At 35.8% G+C, this 24,103-nt stretch overlaps 1 protein-coding gene across 1 annotated transcript in view; it reads right to left on the reverse strand.

Moving 5' to 3' along the window:
• The window catches only part of LOC134649386 (pituitary homeobox homolog Ptx1), a 47,365-nt gene extending 46,305 nt beyond the window's left edge, over positions 1-1,060 (reverse strand). Inside the window, exon 1 of the mRNA XM_063504128.1 lies at positions 437-1,060. The gene's annotated coding sequence lies outside the window, so the exon portion shown is untranslated. The remainder of the gene's footprint in view (positions 1-436) is intronic.
• Between the last annotated feature and the right edge of the window lie 23,043 nt (positions 1,061-24,103).

The following is a 24,103-nucleotide window of genomic DNA, read 5'->3' on the forward strand; positions in this document are numbered from 1 at the left end:
GGATGATAGCCATCAGAGGGTATATTCTCTAAATTGGTGAGATAGGTAACTCGCACTTACTAATAACAAGATTTAGCTTAGCTTAATAAACCTAAACTCAATTTATATTAACAATATTCATTCCTAAAAATACCGTGTAAGGCTTAAAGGAAAGTGTTTGACTTTGATACTACGGTGAATTAACAGTTAGGTACCTATTAATTTGGTGTAGGTTTTAAAATGTTGTCATTGGGTTGTTTATGAGTCTATAAACATCATCACAACATACTGTAGAACTTGTACATTCGTGATATCTTACTAACTAGGTACATTGTCAAAGTAGTCAGACGCATGTAGTAAATTTCGTATACAAAACTGAAATTTTGTAAAACATTTCAGCAGCTGCCTACACATGCGTAGCAGAACACTCACTGAATTAAGACAGGCAGATACTCACTATTAACAAGCGAAAAGCTGGCTTAGCGCGTCTGATAATTCCGCGATTTTCACAGTGTGTGTACACGCAATCCGGTATCCGTCATAATCTGGGACAAGCCGCGGGATTACTAGCGTCACCACTAGCGTAAACACCAACCGAATCCGAATTCGAAACCGATAAATCAAAGCACGATCGCGTCGTCGCTTATCCGCTAAATCCTGTCGGGATCGCGTAAAAAATACTAGTATTAAAAACAGTCTTAAGTGGGCTTACGTTCGCGGCGCGGCCCGCGGGCTCTAATCTCGGCCACTTCCCGGCACAATTTGAACCTAACTCCACCACTCTATACATCATCCGACCGCCCGCCCACCGCGCGTCTTGCGGAACCCCACACGTATGTAACCGTCCCACTCTCTCTACAGCCCTTTCCCGCTGTCTCTCTCGCTCGCGCTGAAATCTCGTCGCACTGAATTTTCAGTGCGTGGCGGAGGGGAGCGGGGCGCGAGCGCAGTCAGCTGGCCGAACTTGCGAAAATCGACTTTTTGTCGTGACGCTCTGTGACGTCACTGTTTACTCGAGCCCGAGCCGGCACGCAACGTCATTGCGATTCATGTTGGCGATTTATGACTTTTTGTCAATGCATTTTTTCTCCTTCAAAGTATAAAATAAAAGTATAAAAACCAATACAACTAGAAGAGTTGGTTTGCATGTAATTTATTAGAGTAGTATCAAACTTGCAGTTACCAACTACCTACACTTTAATATAATACACCCATAAGAAAGGATTAGGTTACCTACCTATAGTTGTATACGAGCGACAGCTAAACATTTTTACTGCGCTCATTTAAATAGTGCAATATGTTTTCCCTAAGCGTACAAAATAATTGCAGTTTAAATCGCGGGCCGGCGTGCAGCGTCCGCAATAAATAAGGCACAACGCAAACAGATCGCGGCATTAACCGCGTCGGCGTACATAAAGAGACCGATATAAATATAAAGTTCCCGCTACCGCGCGAACTTAGCTAAACAACGCCATAATTGCCTTCATTACTTAAATTACTGAAATTATTTATTCAAAAAGCTGGCAACATTTTGGTGAGATACGCCCCGCCTACGTCGTGTTTTAGCCCAATGGTGTTACGAAGCGGTGTGGGGGGCGGGGCGCAAAACAATATGGCGGCACGCGCGGCGTGCCTTCGGTGCGTCCGTTACTCGCCGTGCGCGGATCGGTTTGTTCCACGTGTATCATGTTAAAAATTCGGTTTCAATAATTCATAGATAAAACGTAATTTTTAATGAGTGAGTAAAAAATCTGTCGCGAATGCTACGCCGGTCTACGGTAGGCTACGCGCAGCTACGAACTGCAACAGGCGCGCTACGCTGAGCCGGCGCGGCGGCCGGCGGCCGACGGCAACGGAATGTGATCGATTGTGTTAGTTGTATTGAGAAGTAAGGTAGTACCTACGGGTTTTAATAAAGAAAAAAGTAATTGTAAATATTACCTATGTAATTTACTGGAATTCATTAATTAATTGAATACATATAGCACATAAGTCGCAGTCCCATGAGCCGTGGCAAAATGCCGGGACAACGCGAGGAATTTGATTGACATATAGCACATAAGTACCTACATGAAAAAAACTGCGCTGGTCGTAGCACAAATTACTACTTTGCAACTTAATTAATGTAAAAGTTTGTTATTACAGATTTTATTTTCAACACAAATATCTGTCGAATGTAAGTATTGTAGTTTGAAGTCATAACTTTTACCCAAGTGTTAGGTAACTGAGCTACATACTTAAATTAATAAGTAATACCTACTAGTAGAATTTGAAATATTTTTTATATAAATCAAATAAGTATATTATTATGATGTTATTTCAAAATGTATTAAGGTAACTATAATAACAAGGATTTTTGATTGATATTTTCAAGAAATAATTACCTTACTTTCGTCACAGCAGCACGCGGACAATGCTTGTTAAAAAAATGTTTTTAACCTTTATAAACTCACGAGGTATTAAATGTCCTAATAAATATTACAAGAAACTACTTTAATTAATTTAATCTATCGTTACGACCTTCCACTATTTACGGTTACGATAAATATATCACGAGTGTTCCACTACCTTATATTGTTGCTAACAAAATGCTAATGCGTACCTATTTTAATTGGTCCGATAATGCTGCAAAACTATTATTTGGCCAGATGACATTTTATGGTAATTTTCCTAAAAATAAAGTAAACGATGTCAGGCTATCAATCGGCTTCTTAGCATTTTTGAAACTAATCATTAAGAGAAGCCTTCTTAAAAATCGTAACCTAAGTATACTTTTAGATTGGCATAAATTATATTTATAAGTATGCGAAACCCATTTTGTAATATGTATAGGTATTCTTAATAACTATGTAAATATTAATAATAGATAGCTGAAAATTTACCATATTCTAGAATAATAACGATGTTAATGAACTTCTGGTAAATAAGCAAATAACTTTGCAACGGTCGTCTGTTCCCTTCAAATTACGTTTGGTCAATAAATGTCAGAAATCGATCAAGGTACTGTGAATATGGCTGAAAACGACGAAAACATGTACAATTACAATAACAATATCTTTATTTAACAATAAAAGTTTAATAGAGGTACATTGCAGTGTACAGCCAGCATCAATAGACGCGGATGAAACAACGCGCCCAAAGTACCTGCCGGAATACTTTTACAACTTGTGATAAATCTCTACAGTTAACGTTCAGAAGTACATATATGTTACAGTCTCATTGTTCTACATATACATAGAGATATCATATCTCTTTTTGTTAAGCTTTTATAAAATGGTAGCTACTTTTGACGCTAGTCTGATCCACTACTCTTCAAGCTGACTGTACTACACCAGCTTGAAAATAAAATAACTATTGTGAATAATCCCGATCATCATTGTTGTAACTAATTTCACGAAATTTAATTCTGAAGCACTCTTATCAGCTTACGAAATGCTACTTCTATTGATAATGCTAAAAAGCAAAATTTTTGTAATGACACTGTTACATTTTTAAGGCAAGCCTTGAATTATTTTATCAGACCAATAATCAGTCAGTAGGTACGAGTATATATATTTTCAGTAGCACTTCGGAAGCAACACTCTGGTGGAACGCTCCCTATTGTATCTGTTAAGTTGTTAAATTTGTCAGGTCAAGTGCTTTCAGGCAACTTGAAATGGCGATCGGAATTTTTTAACAGTATATGTTGGCAAAGAATTAATTATTTAATTATGTTGTTTAGTAAAGGTCAAAGGAGTTGAAAATATTAATTACCAACCTAAATAGAATTAAATACGCGAGATCTCATGCAATTTACTACACCATCTATTAATTACAGTATATCGTTAAAATTAATAACTAGTGGATACACATGGACACCCTATTTTTATTGAAGGAAAGGAGGTGTACGTCAAGTGCCATCGCGTTGGCAGGAAAGTTTTCTTTAATTTGTGGCTTTTTAGTACATTACCGTAAGTTGACCCCAAAGAAACTATTGATACTGGATAGGAATGGAATCGATTGGCATACAAAAATAGCATGTGAAAAATAAAAGTTTTCATTTTCATACAAATTGTATGGGAAAAGTTTTCCTCGATTTGTGGCTTTTCTAGCCGGAAATTGTTTTTTGGTTCCATACAAGCTTTTGATCCTAAATAGGAATGGGATCGATTGGCATCAAAAAAAAAGTTAGTCAAAAATGACCTTTTTTTCCAAAATCTGTAAAAGCCAATCTTCATTAATTTGAAATCGAGGGAAGGTCTTCTTAGACCGTTTTCTCGTAGCAGCACGGGATCTGGTAGGTAGCTGCCCTCACTGACCCAAAAAGAAAATCCACCCAAATAGACGAGAAAGCGATTTAGCTAATAACCGATAAACGACAAACTGTATCGACATCTGACGACGACGGAGGCCACATAGACATATTGTATTTAAAAGATTGATAATAAATAGTATTAGCACTAGTAGCCGATTGAATGTTGTTGTCGTGTAACGAATATATTACAAAATTGAAGGAGTATTAAGATATGTACTTTATATTGTCTTTTGACTATCTAAACGAGCAAAAAAAAATAAACACTTTGGTCTAACAACATTAAGCCTAGTCTGATTGGTAGCTAAACGACAGTGGCATTGCCGTATTAACCCGTCAACTAACGCGATATTTTAATCGACACGTCCCACAATAATTTGTCAAACTAATCGAGCGAAGCAGATGCCTCTCAAAAAAGACCATCCGTCCTACTACCAAGGCATCTATCATACAGCGATGGCACATCACTAACAAAATACATGGATACTCTTTCAAGGCAGTTATTGTACAGCAACGAAGCGAAGGAGTAATCGAATGCGAATTTATTGGGTACGACACATTTTACGATCGCAGGGGTAGCAGAATGAAGATTGGGGTGGCTCCCCTCGTAATACGATATCGTAATGTATAGTGTTTATGCATTTTAGCGAGCGATTTGCATAACATCTGAATATTACATTTTAACAGTGAATTGGTTAATGATATTCTAAGTATTATTAGGCATCCTTTTTAAAATAAAATATTGTTTAGATCCACATTCAGTGTGTAAGTAAGAGCAGGAGGCAATGTTTGTAAAGCCAAAGTAACAAGAAATCGAGTTGGAGTTTTTAACGAATAAGACTCCTTAGAGATTATCATTTTAATGTTCTATGCAGGGTTGGGCAAAATACTGGCTTACACGTATTTGTAATACAAATTACAAAATACATTTTTAAAAGTATTTGAAATACAAAATACAAACTACTTTGGTGACGGGTATTTGAAATACAAAATACAAACTACTTTGGTGACGGGTATTTGAAATACAAAATACAAATTACAGTGTTTAAAATAATGTATTTCAATTAAAAAATATACCTTTATTTATTTTTTGTTTAGCATTTAGTTTTAACGTTAACGAATATCCTTTCATATAAACTTATAGGGTCATTGCGCTAGTTTTCGTCCAGCTCTAGTTTACGTCCACTTGACGAAATTTGAATATATGTATACCTACATTCCTGCACAAATTTGGACTGATTTCAATCCTTATGTCTAAGGCGTCTAAGCAATATATCTGTCTACATATAACAATGATATTTCGCAAAAAGGAAGCGCTGGTGGCCTAGCGGTAAGAGCGTGCGACTTGCAATCCGGAGGTCGCGAGTTCGAACCCCGGCTCGAACCAATGAGTTTTTCGGAACTATGTACGAAATATCATTTGATATTTACCAGTCGCTTTTCGGTGAAGGAAAACATCGTGAGGAAACCGGACTAATTCCAATTACGGCCCTAGTTTACCCTCTGGGTTGGAAGGTCAGATGGCAGTCGCTATCGTAAAAACTAGTGCCAACGCCAATTACTGAGATTAGTTTCCAAGCGGACCCCAGGCTCCCATGAGCCGTGGCAAAATGCCGGGACAACGCGAGGAAGATGAAGATTTCGCAAAAAGTAGTAAATTAAAAATGAAATATATATTTGATAATCCGTCAAGTCGTCGAAAACTAGTGCATGGACGGAAACTACTGCAATGACGCTATCCCCTAGATTTAAACGAAAAGTTCCACGCAGAAGTTGACCTAATATAGATCCAGTATCCAGCCAATGAAAATTGTATCTGGGCTGGATCGGAGGTTCGCGGTCGGCTCACAGCTTGTGCGAGAGATTAGACATTTTAGGATTATAGAATTTAATAAAATGTATTTATAGAAATGTATTTTGAAGCTTGAAGTATTTGAAATACAAAATACTAAATACATGTGAGTGCAGTATTTGAAATACCAAATACAAAATACTTTTGAGGTAGTATTTGAAATACAAATACAAAATACTAATTTGTATTTCAAATACGTATTTCAAATACATGTAATTGAAATACTGCCCAACCCTGTTCCTATGTAATAAGAACTTACAACAACCTGTGCATAACTGCTTTTCCCAAGAGAAAAACAATCTTAATTACTCGTAGGTAATTATATTAAACATAATTAAAACACCTGTAAAATAAAACATGCTTGTCATAATATTTATGTACCATTTTCAATGTATCATTAGGCTTTACATTTACACATTTATTTAAATATAAAGAACATAAAATCGAAAATTGTGTTTCATTAAAAAAACATCACGTGATCTTTAACTCGAAAACAAAATCCAATAGGTTAGTTCCATGACAGTAAGTGACTGTGAATGACTCGATTTTAGAATAAGGTGACATAAGTATAGCATTAACACTTTGTACAAAATCAACTTAAGATTAAATGTGCATAATTTTAATTTTTTAAGGTTCCGTACCCAAAGGGTAAAAAACGGGACCCTATTAACTAAGACTTCGCTGTCCGTCCGTCCGTCCGTCTGTCACCAGGCTGTATCTCATGAACCGCGATAGCTAGGCAGTTGAAATTTTCACAAATAATGTATTTCTGTTGCCACTATAACAACAAATACTAAAAATAAAATAAAATAAATATTTAAGGGGGGCTCCCATACAACAAACACGATTTTTTGCTCTATTTTTTGTTGATGGTGCGGAACCCTCCGTGCGCGAGTCTGACTCGCACTTGGCCGGTTTTTGTATTTTATTTCTTTTATATTATTTTTAATTCGGAACATGTCAATGTGATACCATAAAATACTTTGGCATCCCCAATTTTTACGGAAACAATACCAAACTTGGCCTAGTACTTAAATGATGTAGATAAAGTTGAGAGCAGTTTAAGTCACCCAACTTAAGGCTTCGTCACACAGGCGCGTTTTCCAGGCGGCGCGTGAGCGGGGCGCGCCGCTTTTACATATAAAACGCTCACGCCCCGCTCACGCGCGGAAAACGCGCCTGTGTGACAAAGCCTTTACGCAGCTCAATCGAATAATGAGAAGTGGGTCCAATTTAGCTTGCAATATTTGTCCTGGATAAACATATTTCAAACAAACATTGCAAATGAAATAAAAGCTTATAAAAAATGCAAGTCTTTTACGATACCTACAGGTGTCTACCCAAATCAAAAAGGATCTAATGGGGTTATGCGCTTTAGTCATACATACATAATATTGTCACATGTTTATTTGAATAACATTTACAATGCCGCACATATCAATCGAACATGCTTCGTTGTCATGCTGTTCCGGGACGCAAGATGTAGGTATAGTTCGTTTTTTTTAGCATTAGAAAGAACTTGCAAGAAGGTAAGCGATCTTGACAAGGCTTTTAATTGAAAAACGCTTTTTAAAAATCAAAAACTATTACTTATGAAAGCAGAAGAATATAAATGATCGTATTAGATTCATAATTGTTACATATTTGCCGTAACTTATTTTTAAAATGTGTTTTTCGATTAAAAGACACATCAAGATTGTTTACCTTATTTCTAATGCTAAAAAAACGAACTATAGGTATTGGATAGATTTCTTCAAAGTATGGAAAAGCAACTATTTACTCCTAATAGATACATATAAGTCAATGGGGATTAAGGTATTTTGAGACTAGTCACTACAGATGTAAGTAGTGATCCTTTCACATCTTAATTTCTTGGAAAAGTTCGTATGAAAAACATGCTACAGTATTACATAAAGTACCAATTAAAGTTGACTGAAGAGTGAAATCCCACTACATAAATAGGTACTTAACTATTATGACAAATACTTATATACTAACGTTCCCGAAAAACTAGGCATCCTGGAATTCAAGCCAAAGTCAAGAAATCAGGTTTCGATTCAATGAAGGTAGGTACCTAGCTAGAGAGAGGCCTCAAGATTTCTATTCGTATTTGAAAACCGTAGGTTAGCCGATTTTTCAAAAACTCTTCTTGTTGAACCTACTACCTACGCCAAGTAAGTATCCTTTTTTATTAAAAAATAGCTTTGTGCATGATGTACCTTATAAGAGTAAATCCTAACAGTGATCAAGCGCCTGACATCAATACAACACATTGTAGGTAAGTCGACGACGATATGACATGTATGAACAGCCCATGCTGTAACAGCCATAAAGATTAACGAGTTTACAGCTGAGAACATAAGCCGCAGGGTGTCGGCTGAACTTGACCGACAATTCAACTGCTCTGATATGCACAATACGTATACAATCTATACATAGATATTTAGTCCACATTTTGTCGAACATTTAGCCCATGATTTAGATAAGTTCACTAAGCCTTATTTAAAAGTGAGTTTGGCTAGTGAGTTGGTCGTATACGGATATTTCCGCACTAACCGTACTTTGAGTAATTCAAAAAAATCCAGTAGAGCTATGAGTAAAACGCTTAGATACGATAGGTTTTTGAACACTATGATAATTTTTAAGCGGATATTGTAATGGTGGACTTCAAATGTTAGTAATCAGTAATTGTAACAGACTGGGTAACAACAGTGTGAGTAGTTGAGTACCTACTCGACTGATAATTGAAACTGTTAAAAGTGTTCAAACCCTTCCTGTTTCGGATAAAAATACTAATTCGACTCCCACAACCCAAATTTTCCTTCCGTAGGTACATTTGATAAAAGAATTGGGCAAAGTTATGGACTGAATCAGTAATAAATAGGTTCTTATTTATAATAATTATATTTCTTAGCGTTTTGACTCCTTCTGCGTTAATTTCATTTATATTTCCATTGATGTCTTTATCGAATGAACTTGTACAGTCACGATTTTGGTTTCCTCAGGTATGAATGGATGTAACAAAGATTTATGCTTGGAACGGAACTGTAAGAGTGAAATGGTATGAATGGGTTAGATAGAGACAATGATTTTCTACTGTAACGTTAATTACCTAGTGATTTTCCGGAAGATTTAATTAATTTTCACGGCATTGTGATATAATATCTAATATTTTATTTTAAATGTACTAAAACTGAAGTGTTTTGAATATGCTCTATTAATGTAGGTATACAATCTGCGGTCCCATATTATACTATATCCAAAAATACACCTATTTTGCAATTTTCGCTCATTATTTACCAGCATACAAATGTAATAGATATCAATTGTATTTTATGCCCGCAATACACTATCTGCTGCTTCTATGGTTATTACGGTAAGCAATATTAAGGTAACAGATGCAACACGTTTGTTTCCGCAAATAAGGCTAAATGTGGGTAAGTATTTGTCAGCATATCTACGCTTTAAAACAAGAACAATTATGGGCGATTCTCAGAGATGACGTTCGGTGCCTGATTTCGGTGCCGAATTTTATTTTTTACTTATGTATCAAACACAACTTTATTTCCTAAAATCTAGCCTTAATATAAAAAAATATTGGTAGTGGAGGCCTCCATTAGAACCCTATAGTTTCTTTGATATTCGAGATTTAAAAAAAGCGGCCAAGTGCGAGTCGGACTCGCCCATGAAGGGTTCCGTATTTAGGCGATTTAAGACGTATAAAAAAAAACTACTTACTAGATCTCGTTCAAACCAATTTTCGGTGGAAGTTTACATGGTAATGTACATCATATATTTTTTTTAGTTTTATCATTCTCTTATTTTAGAAGTTACGGGGGGGGGGACACATTTTACCACTTTGGAAGTGTCTCTCGCGCAAACTATTCAGTTTAGAAAAAAATGATATTAGAAACCTCAATATCATTTTTGAAGACCTATCCATAGATACCCCACACGTATGGGTTTGATGAAAAAGTACAGTTCGAAGTATGGGGAACCCCAAAAATTTATTGTTTTTTTTCTATTTTTGTGTGAAAATCTTAATGCGGTTCACAGAATACATCTACTTACCAAGTTTCAACAGTATAGTTCTTATAGTTTCGGAGAAAAGTGGCTGTGACATACGGACGGACAGACAGACGGACAGACAGACGGACAGACAGACATGACGAATCTATAAGGGTTCCGTTTTTTGCCATTTGGCTACGGAACCCTAAAAACACCGAAATCATGTGCAGGCACTGAAATCAATTTGCGTCACCGAATTCAAAAATGCTTACACAAAAATCACACTTCAATTTTATATCTAAATTGTATTATAATTTATTAATATTTTTATTCTTATTTGATGATAAGCGATGTAGCGAGGCTAATGATATAGCATAGCTTACATACATTTAATAAATAGTACCTTTGTTTACTCAAGATTTTAAAATAACCAAGTTGCGGCTTATGAAACAACATCTCTAGAAGATATCCCACACTAATTGACTATCCTCATACAATAGGGCGATGTATGGTCCTGAAACGAGTTTCAGACATGTCGACCATAAATTCGCACATAAGTGCTATGAAGAAGAAAATGTTTGTTTCACACAATCCAACGGCACACTCATCAAAAAGAAACTTATGTTACCTACACCCGATAAACAAGATACTTTTGAGTGGTGTTCAATGCTCAAAAATATTTAATGCACTTATAAAACAATGTAAACAATACGGAAAACGAGTATTTTGCTAGACTTATATATATGTAGAATTTTTGAATGACAGAGGTTTAAAGCGTAAACTCCCTCAATTTAAAACTATTTGAAGTTGTTGACTAATGCTTAAAGATCAAATCACCTATTAATTATGATCTCCTGCACCCTTACACACTTGAGCTAAATTGTAACTCCGATATTTAAACATAAATAAATACATCAGACATTGAGGATTGTTAAAACATTGGCTATGTTGAATTTGTGTTCATGGCTATGCTTTAGAAATATTGATCAGTAGGTACGTTCAGTGCCTTTGAAGCTATATCGACAATAGAAGGCCACTTTATTATTAATCCCTTGTTTTGTGGGTGCACCTTGCATAGTATGTAAAAACACAAATTATTTTAAACGAAGTGGGATCTAATTAACTGCATTTATTTAATATGGCTGACACGTTTAAAGGTATCGTGGTGTAGGGTATCAAGTGATACATAGGACAAATTCACATAATATACTCCATTGGTTTGAAGATAAATCAAGACAACAGCGAAAAGAGAGAAAGAAACATTGGGTCTACGATTTTCAACATACATCTTGTGAAAAAAAAAAACACTACTCATTGTAAACTAGTGATTTTGTTTACTTATACTATGACTTAATTTACGTACAAGCATAGTTTTACGTTTATAAAGCGTATCTTGAACTTTTTAGGTGTGATAAGTTAGAAAATACAGTACAACAAACTAGTTTACAAAGCAGGATTTGAATTCGGTGATCACTTTCTTGATATCGGTCGTCAAAAAATCCACCGAAACCAAGGAAATCAACACCAGTGATGTCAAAATTAATCGCTTTTTAGCAATTACAGAAATAGTATGAATCATTCAACAGAGGAGATGTAATAATGATGGGTTTAGGTACTTTCGAGGATTTCTTAATCACTTGCATAGCGATAAATGCACTAAAACTGTGGGACAAAATTGCACCACCGATCTCAAAAAAACATAGAACCAAATCCACCGAATGACAGAGAAACATTTAAAAAACTACCTACTGCACCTCTACTTTATTCAACGGTTAAGGCACAACTAAAGCATACTTTGTTTGAGCCTCTGAGTTCCTGATCTATAACTTTGTAAGAGTACGACATGGTTTGTAAATTACACCGAAATCAGTCAATAGCCCGGGACACATCCTAAATTTGGTTTTATTCAATGTGTTGAGCAAACACATTATTTTGATATAAAGAATATGATCAGTTAACTAATACCTTATGCGTGAACACCGATAATAACTCCGATATAATGCCCCATCTTGAGTAATATTTTTTTGTTTCAAAACCGAACATCATTTTTCGCATTTGGATATTTTTTTAATGTATTATATAAATAATAAATAAATAGTTTGATAGTGTCCCAGACAGAATATATGCTGAAAATCATGCCTGAATTAATTCAGATTTATTGAACCGTAAATTCAATAACTTTTTGCCCCGGACACGTAAAAATGGCCCTCCTGAGAAATGCCCTTATGCACTTAAAATATGATACCAATGCTTAAATCTGAATATGCCTTCATACGTATAAAAATATAATTAAATTCATACTGTACCTATTATCAGTTATCGCCGCCATAAATAATTAAATCTTAACTGAGACGTCTGCCACCGTTCCCAATTGCGAACGACATCGATAAACTGACATATCAAATAAATATGAGTAGAGTAGGTACGTGTGGGGAAAAACTTAATTTATCATAAATCATCAGGCATCAATTTCAATTTCTATTCTTTATTGATAAAAATATAATACCAATATAGCACAGTAAAGATACGGTTACGCAAAACATTAAACTATAATAGTCTATTATAAACATTAAAGTACAGTAAACTTTGGGTTGGAAGGTCAGATGGCAGTCGCTTTCGTAAAAACTAGTGCCCACGCCAATTATTGGGATTAGTTGCCAAGCGGACCCCAGGCTCCCATGAGCCGTGGCAAAATGCCGGGACAACGCGAGGAAGAAAAAAAAACTGGCACGCCAACACCATGCCAATAATAAAGTATAAGGTATATAGGTAGCATCTATTAAACTGTTGCTGGTACAAAGCACGTTAAGATACAACCAGGCTGTTATTATTTATTTAATCTAATGGGGTACGTGAGTCTACTATAATTTGTCTTCAAAATTCTGTTTAACGTTCGTTACTTAATTTATTCCTTTTGAATATTCAACGCTTGGCTCCTTCAATACTCATTTAATTTTCTAATATAGGAAGTCGCTTGCTAATATTTTGTTAAAATCGCTCCTATTGTAACGTCTTGGAGTAGGGTAGCGAAGTTTCTAGCGTTTAATTTGGAACAGTACTCGGTCAAAAGACTCGAAAACCTTTAGTGCCATAACGGCCGGCGGCATAGAGAAGCTGATGCAAGAAACACATTCAATGATTTAGATTTGCATTAGATGAAAAATATTTTACCTAATGTGGTATTCAGGTATACCTATGTGAAAAACTATTTATCGGATCAGCATGAAATGTTGCTTTTGCATACAACCGATTTAAATAATAACCAGGACAAAATAAAGTCTAAATAAATGGGGCCTACGCTATGGGGGGGAAGTATAGTACTTACATCGATGTACGATTCTCATCTTCGTAGGATAGCATTCGTAGCATTTGTATGCTACGAAAAGTAACGTGACTAATTTCCATACATTATTTAAGTTTCGATTGGCGTTTCCTATTAATGATTGTCATCTTGACTATGCCTCTTGTACGATGGCTACGTATTATAAACTTATAAATTCGTTTCAGTACTGAAATATAGGCACAGTCAGCTGCAGAGAAAAAGTACCACCCCGGCATACAATCTTCTATGTAAGCGTGGTACCTTTTCTCTGCAGCTGACTGTACTACGTTTAAGTTTTACATCAAACCTATGCAGTCCTACCATACAGATTGTGCTAAAGAGACATGTCAAACTTAAATATACTCAAAACACATTGCCCTCTCAGATTCTTCGTTAGTTAGGTATATAGGTATGCATTATCAAAATGAAAATATCCTCAGCGTTTCTCATAAAACGTGGTCAACGCAGGGCTGGGCTATATGATCCCTATTATTAATCATTTCATTGCCTTAACGAGCCGAAATTATGCAGATTCCAGTTATTGTTCTCACAATGGGCATCTTTGCGGGGCTCGGCGCTAAGATAAAGGCTTTGCGCTAATACCACTCTTAGCGATGCGTTTTATTGTTACTTATGGTAGGTTGAACTGTAAGGTTTCAAACGGATCTTTAATAATGTAGGTAATAAAAAATACTTATGTAATTATTTTTGGGTAGGTAAGTGTGCTTATGGCACGCACCCTACAGATAAGCGAGTCAACGTTTTAAGTCGTCTGTCAATGAATCTTACCTACTATAAGGGCCGAGCTAAACAAGGTTTAGCGTTTATTTGATTGGTTCCAAATTAATTAACAATCTGCCGCCCGAGAGATATATATATATATATAATAGTCAAGTCATCTTTTGTCAAAAAATACTTCAAAAAATAATCCTTGCTTCTTCATATCTCTTAACTCTTAAAAAAAATTAGTGGCTAAAATTAAGTATTTTTGACTTTTAATGTATATACTTTTTTACAAGAGTAGTGAAAAACGGCGTTTATGACACTGACACGACATATAATAAAAATATTCCCGCAATCGGTTTTGTATTTAACACAAACAAAATGTCCACATTAAGTACTTCCCTTATTGAGCAATGTACATTGCTCGACAGTCGATACTCGCTATATTTTAAGTAGGTAGGTATCCTAGACACGCTTAGGTATATTCTGCATTGACAACACTGCACATGTTTTTTTAAAGAAAATTTTATATAACTTATACCTAGTAGGAATCGACTACCTACTTTCTTATAATCAAACTATTACGCATTTTATTTTCAATTAATTAAGGGATGTTGATTCTATTTGATCCGCTCGTAGTTCACGATCGTGCGTGTGTCCCTAGACTACGGAGTAAGTTCCCACAACTGTAATTGCAAGCTAATCTAATAGATACTTAGCTAACGTGATTGTCCGGATTAAACCGCCTAACTAATTAAACTCAATTAAGTTTAGTGCCTAAGCAAACGCATTGCCATCTAACATAAAGCATCTTAATGGTTTCTAAGTAACAATGCATGTAAGCAAGTAGCTATTTAAATAAACACAAAAAATGCATGTTCACATATGCAATCCTAAATATAAAACCAATACCTATTGATTGCGCTGCGTACGGGTGCGGTCTGGAGATCAAATTAAACTTACATTTTGGCAAATGATAACCAAAATGACTTCATTTTGACATCAAAATGTGACGTAAAAGTATAAAGTTTTGCCCCGTTTGTGTGGCACCGGCATAAGAAAGCGACAATGTGGTCAGTACTACGCTTTATTTTTCGGAATTCCACTACTTCACGTTTAATTACGATACTTACTGGGTAGGTACTGTCTTTATTTAAATACTCTTGCATTTCCTTGTGCCCTTTACTCAAATGACAAATTTAATTAGTGAACAATCAATAAAGTTCCAGTAAGGAGCAATCACACGCGCCGTAAACTCCGATAGTTCGTTACTTCCACTACATATAGTGCGTTCAATTTATGGCTTGTATTATTGTTACGTCGGGAATTAGTTACACTGCGATGTCTACTCAGTTTTGGCAATCAGTTGACGGTTAGTTGACGCTCTTTTACATTTCTATAAGTACATATTTATGAACTCGACTGTAGGTACTCACTTAAAAATCCTTACCAGACTGTTCGATAGACTGGATTTAGTCGCGATTAATTATGTGAATAGTTGAGTAAGTATAGGTAAGGTTGAGTAGTATTTACTTTAAATGTATAACATAATAAATATACTACTGATATTTTAAAAAAACATAGAAACTCGATGTAGAAGTAGGTATTTACATAGGTATATAAATTATATATATAATATTACACAGGTTTAAGTAAAAAAATTAAATACCTAGTGAGTTAACCTTTAATATCATTAATAATACGGATTTACAAAACAATTACAGTTTAGTTGGTGATACGGCGCACCTACATTCGAATTAAATATGTAATCAATAAATCAAAAAGCTAACAAAACTATAAATTAAGCTAATCCAGCACACCGCAGAATATCAATCTATGCGCAAATGTGACAAAATTAGCGTGTAATGTCCCCGGTACAATTATGGACGCCCTCTTTTCCCGCCAAAATACTATCCGGCAAAACTAGAGATGGGACAGGGTACCTTCAGGCACACGCAGCACACGCGCCCGCCACGCGACGGACCCCCGAGGACGGAACCCTTGGTATTTATTTAACGTGAGGATCTTTGGAACCCGTGTCAGCGGACGAACGCCCTCACTAATTCAGTTTAGATTTCATCAGTTCACATCGTAAAGCAAATACTCGATTGCATTGTATTTTAATTGCTCAAAGAGGCATGTTATTGTAATAGTTTAAAGATATAGTTTTGTTTTGTATGACATATATTGGAATATTTGTCAAAAAATAAAAATCATGCCTACCTATATTAAATATTTTTTACTGCCACTGCCAATATATCAATTTACATACCTATTTAAAAATGTATAATACTAAATTATAAGTACCTACCTACTCTTTTGATGATATTTACCAAGATTTATCAAGAAAAGGCGGCCATTTCGAACGTACAATTCTGATACCTAAATTATGTCATTTAGTTTGAATTGGCCTCAAACTATTCTAATTCTAAAGGATACCGACTAAAAATAGAAATATGATTTTTCATACGGTCGTATTATATACTAAGATAATTAAAACAATAGCTAAAATTCCTAAAGATATCTTATTTTTCAATATTTACGCTACGATCTTACACCCGCAATGATTTTTATTTCACAATAACAAAGGCATTAAAAGCGTATAGAGCCGGCCATACATCAGCCTCCATTCTAATGGTAATTCAGCGCGATATTGTGTCCCTCCATAACAAATGTTTATTTTATACACAACGCCGTACAATAGTGCGCAAATACCTAGACACTATGGGAGATGCGATTTGGATGGTAATGCCACCAGAAATAATAATGGGCGTGTGGTAATTCTGTGTGTTTGCCCTGCGCCTGCGGTCGCCGCGCTCATTTTTATATTGGTTTCATTAGGGTGTATTTATTTTTGAGAATAAAATAGTTTTCGAAAAAAACGTAGAAATACCGTGAACTAAAATGGGTTTTTTTTTAAACTAGTTGTTAATCTCAATAAGGTTTAGTTAGGTGTTCCCTCTGGGTTGGAAGGCTTGGAAAGTAATATAGACTGCTATTTCACCTTCCAGGTCCTTTCGTAAAACTAGGGTCTGTGCCATTCTTGAGATTGAAGATGATAAAGTAGAAAAACACCCTTTTTCTACGAATATCGTACATAGTACCTACGTTATACATATAATAATATTAAAATCTTATGAATTTAGTACCTATTAGTTACAAAGATTGTGTAACAATCCCTTTCCTAATCACACAGTTTTTTTCTGAAAATTGCTTCAACAACAAGCACGTCTTTTATTAAATAAGTACCTCTTAATATTTTATTATATTTAAATACTTAGGTACCTACATGATATACCAAAGTAACTTAAAATTCCCTACTCTATCGACCGCTATATATAATAAGCATTTCTTCAGTTATCTATATCCCCAGAAACAAAACACTGCATAAAGACAATACCAATTTTGCTAACAAAAGGATGTATATTGTGTAGGTACAATATAGAATATAGGTACCTAAGTTGGAGGCTACGTGCTACATTTAATATCATTTAAAGGTGCGGGCACCTACCTGCCAGCGTAACACCCATGCATATTCATGTGGTGATTAATCAACCAGCTACCTACAAGTTGCTACGCTCCTGGTGAGCGATCCCGAAATTAAGATTGGGATATTTTACCGAGGTAAATTAGTTGCTCGGTATTAAATAAATTCTCGTAAGTATGTGGAGGGGGCTTAGTGGACTTATAGTTCCTATTGCTACGTGAAAAACGGAAGAGTAAGTTAAACAAAGAGAATACTTTAAGCCGTAGAATTGTCTTGGTAAATACAATTAAGTATTAAGTAACATTATAAAAAAATAATGAATTAAAAACATTTTTAATTTGTTCTACTGAAAGGAACAATATGATTCATGTCTCACTACAAAAAAACAGTAATGTAAAAAATGATTTATGTACATGTCGCGTGCCCACGATTTTTTATTACTTTATAAAAAATCATTTACAATGTCACCGCAAAAGTCTTCGATGAAAAGCAAAAAAATATTAGCATACAGAATGCATATTAAAAAGCGCATAATACCTACATCTGTCAGTAGGCGGGCACGTCGCATATGGGATTTATGCTAATAACTTTTGCTACGTTCATATTGCTAAAAGCGCTAAATTCCCCCATTATAATGTACCTATTCGGTTTCGGTAGGTAGGAACAATATACCAAATAGGAATGCGTTTAGGACAGGAGTAGCTAAGAAACGAATAAGGTTTTATAATAAATAGTCCTGATGCTATGGAATGCACTTGTGACGTATGACTTGGTATTATAAAAATCTCACAACTAGATAAGCAATTTTCTCCGATTTTATTCTACCCAGTTTATTAAACATACCTAGGTATCTATATTAATTTTCTCGTTGGCCTCGTTGCGCCGGCAATCCAGCTAGAGTTGTGGGTTCGAAACCCACGTTGCCTAGAGTAGATTTTTGTAAACAGTTGTTTTTCATTCTGATCTATCGAATTTCTTGAATGAAATTTACGCTTCTTGTTATGCAAATTTTAAGAACCATAAATGCAACTCGCTTTCTCGTGTCCGCAGGAGCAAACTTTCCGGCCGCCTTTTTAGTGTACCGCACAAACTTTGTTCGCGGTACACTTATTTCATAATAAGACAGTTTCATTTCAGCTACTCGTACCTTTTCCACTTTACAATGCATTTTAACCCCTAAGGGCCACTTGCACCATTAACTAACCCGGGGTTAACCGGTTAAACCATGGAGTTAACATGGATACCAGTACAATTTGACACTGGATTAAGGATTTAACCGGTTAACCCCAGGTTAGTGGACTGGTGCAAGTGGCGCTAAGAAACAAAAGCGAATCTTGTCACAGCATCAACGTTTATCACACAACACCAAGCGGCAGACGCGTGCCGCGTCGAAAGCAATCGCGCGGCAATCTGTCAGTTCAGTCGTCAGCGCGTCAAAGCGGCTTCGGTCCCTGGAGACGCGGCCGATTGACGCGCGGTGACCTGGCTAATTTGACGCCCGGGTTAACCGACGGTGAGAAATTTTATATAAATAGGTACATAGTTGTGAACAATTTTATTTCGGACCTTTCGAACGTCGTCACTACCTAGGTACAATCAAGAGTATCAAGTGCTATGAAATCGGATAAGTTTTACGCATTAATTCCAAGCGCAATGTGTCCATTTTGATGACTGATAAACCGAAATAAATGTCATATACAAAGGATAAGGGACCAAGGCTTCCTGTGGCCAAGGCTGCAATCGAACCAGCGTCCTCTACATTCGCGGCAGATGCCTACTCGTAAACCGCTCGGCCACCCGGGGTCACAGCGGCATGGGTCGAATTTTCCCAAGATGGCCAAAGATGGCCATCTCTCAGGTAGACACACTACTATATAAATTATAATATAAACCGAAATAAAGTCACAAATTATACAAAGGAAAAAGTGACCAAAGGCTTCCAATGCCTTTTTACCTTGTGCCTTAGGCCCTTTTTTTAGTGCTTTTTTCCTTTGTATATGATATTAATTGCGGTTTATAATGTAAATAGTACCGTAAAAGTAAAAAACTTTGCCCTTTAACATAACTTTGCCGACCGCGTTACAGTTCAGTAAAAGCGAAATACTGTGAACTGTGACGCGGTGGGCAAAGTTATGTTAAAGGGCAAAAAGTGTTATACTTTTACGGTAGTTCTACTTGAAATAACACAAATCAAAATATTTTCATAAAAAAAAAATTGGTTTCCTGTAACAGTCTCGTGAATGTTGCACCGCCTACAACGTATATGCTATAGTACGGCTCTTCTGAGGTGAACTTTTCGCTTCAAACGTTAATCTTTCAAACAAAGGCCATTGTCTCTATTATCGCAAAGCCGCTAGCTCACCCGAGTTAGCACGTGCCAGTACAACATTCATATTGAAAAACAACCGGTATCGTCATAGTATTAAGGTTCAAATTTAATGTCACTGATATTCTAGATATTACGTTTTGGTAGTGCAGGACGATAGACCGCCCCGAAGCGATATGGCACTCATATTATTTTGATACTTAGTGTGGTGTTATGACGATACCGGTTGTTTTTCAATATGAATGTTGTACTGGCACGTGCTAACTCGGGAGCTAGCGGCAATGCGATAATAGACAATGGCCTTTGTTTGAAAGATTAACGTTTGAAGCGAAAAGTTCACCTCAGAAGAGCCGTACTATACCTATGCCTAAAGGTTGACTGGTAGAGAATGCCTTATGGCATTACGTTTTGTACAATGTGTTTTATTGTGTGAAATGAATATTAAATAAATAAATGTTAGGTATTTGCGAAAATAAAGCTTATTGGGTATCTTTTTTTCAATACTTTCTAAGGAAACATATACAACAGGAATATTTTGACAAATAAGTATGACCAAAGCTGCCTAGGATGCCTACCTACGTGTAGGTAAGTGAATAAAAAAGATAAAACATAAACCTTTCCAGGTACGTATATCACTGAATTATAAAGAGGATTCCACTCGGAAAATCCATTAAAATTGCCAAAAAAGCGACTGGCGATAAAAAAAAAGTGATTTCACATATCACCGGGTGCGAATCCATTTTAGTTGTTGCAGAAATGAATTCTGTCAGTGCACACACATTCGGCAAGCGGCAGTTAAACCGTTTGGGAACAAAAAGATAAAGGGGTAATATTTTCATTGCGTCGATGAATGGGTCGGGTGTGTACTCAACGTGGTGGAAAATATGTTCAGAGTTCCGTCACTAGGTACTCGATGGATGTTTGAGGGGTTGGAAAATGTTTGTGTAGTGTTTTCGGGCTATGACAAAACTTGTTTTGTTATGTTAGATAAGAATGGAGTAGATATTTTAATCAACCCGAATTTACCTGCAAATAGCTAAAGAGGTGGACTGTGGACAGGTAAGAAAGAGCTTAAAAATGTCAAGCACTTCTGATTATTATTTAAGCCCACTATTCGTTTTATTCTATGCAATACCACCTAGAACTGCCGATTGCCAGTAGATAAATAGATAGTCTAACGTATAGCATCAGCTAATACCTATGTGATTCGATACGATCTTCCACTTACTACTTCCTTATAAGGGTGTTACGATGGGTTTAACTATAGAAACGGAATTTATAATTACAATAGTTAGTACGTGTGCCAAAAAGCATGCCGATATAAGAACGGAACCCCTTACATTTGGTACAACCGTACCCGTTCGGTTTATTGTTCGTGGCAGGTAATCCTGTCCAAATGAGTAATGTACAAAAAGTTCAGGCGTTAAATTGATCAAGTGCCTATTCTCTGTGGTACCTACAGCACTTTCTATCATGATCGGATACTTACTCAATCTCGTTCGGGTCGGGTCTCTTCTACCTTAAAGCAATTTTCTTCTTCTCGTAGTACGTATCTTAGTTACGTTCTTTCTTTCTACTTTCAGGCTTTCTAAATGCATTTTTTATGTCGAAGGTACCTAAAACAATAGAACCGTTAGAAATTATGGACAAATAGGTAGGTACCTACTCATGAACTTCAACGAAATGATACGCCTTACTCTAGGATCTAGGACCTAGGTAGATACCTAGATCGGTACTCGTACATCTCTAGGTAGGTATGTTTGACGACCGTTGAACCCGCTTAATACGATCACGTAAGCAAAACTACTGCTTATATCATACTAGCGACCCGCCGCGGCTTCGCACGGGTTAACAAATTATACATAAACCTTCCTCTTGAATCACTCTATCTATTAAAACAAACCGCATCAAAATCCGTTGCGTAGTTTTAAAGACCTAAGCATACAGACAGACAGGAAAGCGACTTTGTTTTATACTAATATCTGGGCGACCGAGCTTTGCTCGGTACCCATATAAAAACTCGAAAATGAGCGTTTTCCCAGAGATAATACCTAGCTAGATCGATTTTTTGCCCCCGAAAACCCCCATATACCAAATTTCATCGAAATCGTTAGAGCCGTTTCCGAGATCACCGAAATATATATATAAATAAATAAATAAACAAGAATTGCTCGTTTAAAGGTATAAGATGTACCTCATATGTACCTAGTGTAAGACTGATTCATTACGCCGAATTTACCAGTTATAGAACCGTAATCTAATTATAGCGCCATCTGTGATCGAGTAGAGAATAACTTACTCAATGCCAAGTAACTCTACTTATTACTGTCTCCAGTTCATCGCAATGCTGCTATTGCACGATAGAGGGCACTAAAAGCAATGTTTTTTTATCTGAAACCAACATTTTTGTCTAGTCACTTAATAAATACGTTTTGTGCATACTGGAAGGTTTATTTATGTTCATGTAGTGATTCACCAAGCGCAAAACAACTAAAAATTGCTTCATACAGTTGAGTACCTACGTCCAGCATCCAGCCTACGTCGTCGTATTATGACATGACAGAGGGCGTTTTTAGGGTTCCGTAGCCAAATGGCAAAAAACGGAACCCTTATAGATTCGTCATGTCTGTCTGTCTGTCCGTCTGTCTGTCCGTCCGTATGTCACAGCCACTTTTCTCCGAAACTATAAGAACTATACTGTTGAAACTTGGTAAGTAGATGTATTCTGTGAACCGCATTAAGATTTTCACACAAAAATAGAAAAAAAACAATAAATTTTTGGGGTTCCCCATACTTCGAACTGAAACTCAAAAATTTTTTTTTTCATCACACCCATACGTGTGGGGTATCTATGGATAGGTCTTCAAAAATGATATTGAGGTTTCTAATATCATTTTTTTCTAAACTGAATAGTTTGCGCGAGAGACACTTCCAAAGTGGTAAAATGTGTCCCCCCCCCCCCCCCCGTAACTTCTAAAATAAGAGAATGATAAAACTAAAAAAAATATATGATGTACATTACCATGTAAACTTCCACCGAAAATTGGTTTGAACGAGATCTAGTAAGTAGTTTTTTTTTATACGTCTTAAATCGCCTAAATACGGAACCCTTCATGGGCGAGTCCGACTCGCACTTGGCCGCTTTTTTTTTGTTGTCCCTACACTTTTTTTTTCAAATTTGGGATTTTTTATGTTATTTCTACTCAGAATCACGAGCTCTTTCTATCCTAATAGGGGGAAAAAAGTGTCCCAAAATCTCCATACATCTTTCGATCTTTCCATTTCGCCACCGTCATACAAGTCTATGAAAAATGGTGACGGAATGGAAATAAAAACCTTAGGACACTTTTTTTTCCTATTAGGATAGAAAGAACTCGTGATTCTGAGTAGAAATAACATAAAAAATCCCAAATTTGAAAAAAAAAAGTGTAGGGGACAACAAAAAAAAACGCCCAATAACAATATTAGTTTGAAACGTCTTTTGTTTTAGACTAATGAGGAGTTGAGGACAACGTACCTGCATATTTATAGCGTGTATTTTTGATAAAACCACAATTTCTATGAGTACCTAGTAGTAAGCGCCCTGATGCATACTAAATTAAATTTTACAAAAAATTGACGACGTTTATTTTTCCTTTTATAATAATGTAGGTACCTATAGTTTTTGTTTTCATAAGTAGTCTCTTACCTATCCCTTCATGCCCATTTAAAAAATAGGTTTATAATCGAAAATAAGTATTAGGTATTTTAGGAAAAACATCATTTTTGTTTAGGTAATAAAAAACCGATACATTTTGTGTATATTTTATTACGTATCTATAAATTAATGTATAATAACCCCATTCCAAAATAACAATAATTGCCTACTAAAAAAATAAATAATACCAATAAAGAACAATCACAGATAACGAAAACACAGTAAATAAAAAATCAACAAATGGAAATTCTGAAATTGTTTCTCGTAACCAATTATGACATGATTTAGATCAAAATCAAGTAAAAGATTCATACCAATCAAATTATAATAGCACCAATATACACTTACGTGTTATAACTTTTAAGTACACTTAAAATCACAAATTTCTCAGGATTTTCCTCAGGAGTGTCCCATGGAA

This window comes from Cydia amplana, chromosome 1 (assembly GCF_948474715.1).
Source record: "Cydia amplana chromosome 1, ilCydAmpl1.1, whole genome shotgun sequence".
Lineage (NCBI taxonomy): Eukaryota > Metazoa > Arthropoda > Insecta > Lepidoptera > Tortricidae > Cydia > Cydia amplana.